This window comes from Lissotriton vulgaris, chromosome 6, assembly GCF_964263255.1.
Source record: "Lissotriton vulgaris chromosome 6, aLisVul1.2, whole genome shotgun sequence".
Lineage (NCBI taxonomy): Eukaryota > Metazoa > Chordata > Amphibia > Caudata > Salamandridae > Lissotriton > Lissotriton vulgaris.
In genome coordinates, this window is record NC_141694.1 from 1408414756 (window position 1) to 1408419395 (window position 4640).

The window sequence follows — 4640 nt, forward strand, 5'->3', positions numbered from 1 at the left end:
GTGAGGCGGGACTACACATGCGCAGTAATATTGGGGTGCTGTAGACTAACTAGGGCAAAATGTGGCATGCTATACAGCAGAGCTGGTAGCGCATGCTGCGGGACAATCCTCCGTTAAAAAAATATGCATTCTTGTGCAGAGCACTTAATTTGAGCTTCGACGTCCGACACTTTCTGTAGTATATCTCTCCCCACAATATTCCCTAACATGTTGTAGGTTTTCTCTAAACATTTAGAGTGTTTTTCTCCCTGTAACCTTGATTCAAAATCCTTGATTTATTAAAATTAAATTAGCATTTTATTACGAAGATCACATTTGTTGCATCCGCACTTATATTGTCATTTACTCCAATGACTATAGGCGTGGCCGGACTGGGAACTAAAAGCAGACCTGGCACAGACCAAACGAGCTCTTTGCTCTCTAATATGTTTCTCTTTCACTCGTCCCTCTTTTCTCTCTCTCTTGAAACTCCCCTTTGCATGCTGTAATTATCGTTGAAGCTGGAGAAACTGACAGGCACCAGCAGTGCACCCTGCCCTGGAAACCGACCTCCACTCTGCCCATGAGCAGATTGAAGTAATCAGAAAGAAGCTGGAACTGTAGGTTCTTAAGTTACTTTATTAGATAAGATGTTAAGTTATAAGTTATAGAGATAACCCCATCAGGAGCAGCTGTCCTGCTGCTCAGCCCTCACTCAACTGACATTCACAGCACACCAACATTCCAATCATCTAACATTCCACACATCATACATACAAGCTGAGCAGCAGGGAAACACAAGTTACAACATATCTCCCTTCGTTATGGGTACAATTGCATGAAGCAATAAAATGGTTGTCAATAAGATGCACTCTAGTACACATAGTCAAAGATATTAAAACAATGTACCAAAGTACAAATGGACAACACAAACAAAATAATTTAAACACAATCCGCATCCCTTCCTGAAATGAACAACTATCTTCATCCTACATCCTTATGCCACTAATTATACAAGTTGGCCAGACCAGTATAACAAGCAAGACACAAAGGAACAAACTTAACGCAACAACTCATCCATACTACGGGAAACCACACACACACACCAAAGCATACCTCAGCATGCATACAACAAGTACAACGTAGCCAGGAAACCACGTGCACACAACAAACCCAAACTGGACATATGCGGCGAACAACTTGTGCTAATGAGTGGCTCAACAACCTGACACCAACTCACACGCAAGAACCATTGGGAACAAACACAACCAAAGGGTGACCATATACCACATAGCCCCCACAAACATGAGTAATGAGTCGCCAAACATCCAGACACACTCACACGCAACGTAAGTTGTGTAACAACTCTTGCTAAACCAAGGGGTGACCACATACCACATAGCCCCCACAAACATGAGTAATGAGTCGCCTAACATCCAGAGACACTCACACACAACACCAGTTGTGTAACAACTCTTTGGTGAAACAATCACCGACACCAAAACAAAATAACCAATGAGTGACTATATACAGCATAGCCCCCAAATAACCAAGTGACCACATACCACATAGCCACACAACCAAGGGGTGACCACATACCACATAGCCCCCACAAACATGAGTAATGAGTCGCCTAACACCTAGAGACACTCACACACAACACCAGTTGTGTAACAACTCTTTGGTGAAACAAACACCGACACTAAAACAAAATAACCAATGAGTGACTATATACAGCATAGCCCCCAAATAACCAAGTGACCACATACCACATAGCCACACAACCAAGGGGTGGTCATATACCGCATAGCCCCCACAAACATGAGCTAATGAGTCGCCTAACATCTAGACACATCCACACACAACACTAGTTGTGGAACAACTCTTGTTACGTTAGTACCAACACCCAAACTACACAACCAAGGGGTGACCATATACTACATAGCCCCCACAAACATGAGGAGTGGCCTAACAACCCTGACGCCAACTCACACACACACCACAAGTGTGGAACAGCTCTTGGTAAATCAAAAAAACTACGCCCAAACCCACCAAACTCATAAATAAGACTACATAGCAATCTATACACAACACAAACACGTAAAAGACTTTTCCGGTGCAATGTCTGGGACACATTCCATTTTATAGTCACTTCAGGTACAGTTGCAGTGGCACAGTCACTTCTGGTGCAGTTTCTGGGACATCTTCCTTTAAATAATCACTTCATGCGCAGATACAGGGCACTTTCCTTAAATGGTCACTTCAAGTGTAGTGTCTTGGACCCCTGTGCAGTTCCTGTAACTTGAGCCATATAGCTCTTCGAAACAGTTTTCATCTGTGGAACTGGCCGTTCAACATTGATTTCCCTGAGCAGTGTTGGATTAATACGCTGCAGCACTAATTACCACAATTATTTTCTTGAGTCCTGACTGTCTCAACCCATGCAGGCTCGTGCTCCTAAAATCAGACGTTACCCTCAAAACCGCTGCAGACGCACAAAGGCCTCATGGACTGCCTCTTCTTCCCAACAACTACTTCGGTGTTTACTCACGAAAAGTAGACAGATCATGCCGCCTCTTTTCTCCGTGTTCCTTTCACGTTGCTAGGCAACCGTCATTGTTGCTGTGGAAAGAGTAATGGCTGCAATTACGTAATTGAGAAATGCGCGAAGACGTCAACACGTAACTGAATGAGTCACTATGAGCTGCGGCTTCTGACTCACGAAGGATGACGATGGCAGCATTCCTCCATGCAACAGAGTCTTGTGGTAAGTGCCCAGTTTCAAACGACGCACTAACGGTAACTGGCCCCACTTTCAGGTAACAAGCAAGATTCGCTGAATAAAATACGTGATTGACGCAAGCAGGTTCACATCACTTTTGCATTAATCTCACTTTACTTTCCCACAAGAGACGATGAAACAGGAACTGAAAATAAATCCATACACCGAGGCACGACTTTCCCTTGCCCCCGAGCTATAAACATATCTCACAAGAGCTTTCAGCTTGATTACGCACACGAAAAATGTCACTGGCTAGTTCTTTGCTCCCAAACAGTTTTCAACATACACTGCAGCTGGTACTAATCATTCTTTTTAGCGCTGACATATCACGCAGATCAGGGTTAATTGTCATTTTAAACTTTCCTCTGTGGCTCGAGTTACAAACATAAACAAACTAGGCAGCAGCTGTTTTTTCAAGTAGACTCCAAGACTCGATTTTACATCTGCACCACACAGCAGCTGACAAACTACACAGAGGCTCGATTCCTGCCCCCGATCACTTTCGAAGAACAGAGCAGCAGTTTTTAACCAACACTCTCCTCCGAGGCTCGATTTAACTGCCCTCGATCCACATACAATGACACAGCAGCTGTCAAAGTGTAACATTCACCACCGAGGCTCGATTTTTCCTTGCCCCCGAACTACATTCAAACTGCCAATCAGCTGACTTAATGGCTATGATAAACGCAATTTGGCACTTCTGGGTATTAGGGCGACCGATGGCATGGTCACTGATGGGGTTTTTTCTTTTGTGCCAAATAACGTTTTAGCCAATGGTATGATAAGCATAAAGGTCATTTACCTTGTAGTTAACTTTTCTTCATTTTTCAGTTTCATCCTAGTCTTCAACCTGGCTTTGACTTGTCCTTTCTTCTTCTCTTAGTTCCAGTCCAAAACTCCTTTTCCTTATAGTTACTTTTAAAATTTTGCACGCGTAGTTTCTTCTTGACAGTGATCACCAGATGTCGCCAAATGAAGTAATCAGAAAGAAGCTGGAACTGTAGGTTCTTAAGTTACTTTATTAGATAAGATGTTAAGTTATAAGTTATAGAGATAACCCCATCAGGAGCAGCTGTCCTGCTGCTCAGCCCTCACTCAACTGACATTCACAGCACACCAACATTCCAATCATCTAACATTCCACACATCATACATACAAGCTGAGCAGCAGGGAAACACAAGTTACAACACAGATCCTTATCTGGGTTGGAAAGGACAGGTCTGAGGACTGTGTTGTGTTGGGGGCCCTGGGCCCCCATGCTGGAATGACTGACGCAGACACAGTTAGCTATCGGGTACAACTGGCCCAGAGCATGTGCGCTCGGCCTCTTTTATTAGAACTGTGTCACCTGACCAGTGACATCAGTGGTGGGTGGGTGTTTAATGTAGGGCATGCAGAAACACTAGACTGCTGACTGTGACTCTGGGTCACTACATCCCTCCCAAACTCGGAGGAAAATGAAAACAAACGAAAGTCCAACCTGTGGGAGAAAAGTACAGTTCGCAAACCCCACAACAAAAGTTCAACCGGTGGGAAAGAAAATGTACATACAATATAATGCTGGACTCTATAATTTGAAGTGAGTCTCTTTGGTGGATTGTAGGTCGCAGATGGTGTAGTTACTGCATCCAGGACTCATGAGTCACTGTGGCATGGTTTACCGTTGTTCGGCGGTTCCTATCTTCTGTCTGCGCCGCCTGGACGTTGTCCTTTGCCTTGTCTTTGCTTTACACCACTGGTGACAGTTGGTAGCTAGATAGAAGGGTGACGTGATCCGAGTATTGTTTGTCTTCTCGGTTCTCCTCTTCAGTCCTGGTCCTTGGTGATGTCTCGGGGCAGGCTTCAAAGTACTTCTGGGCAGATGAAAGGAGTAGGTGC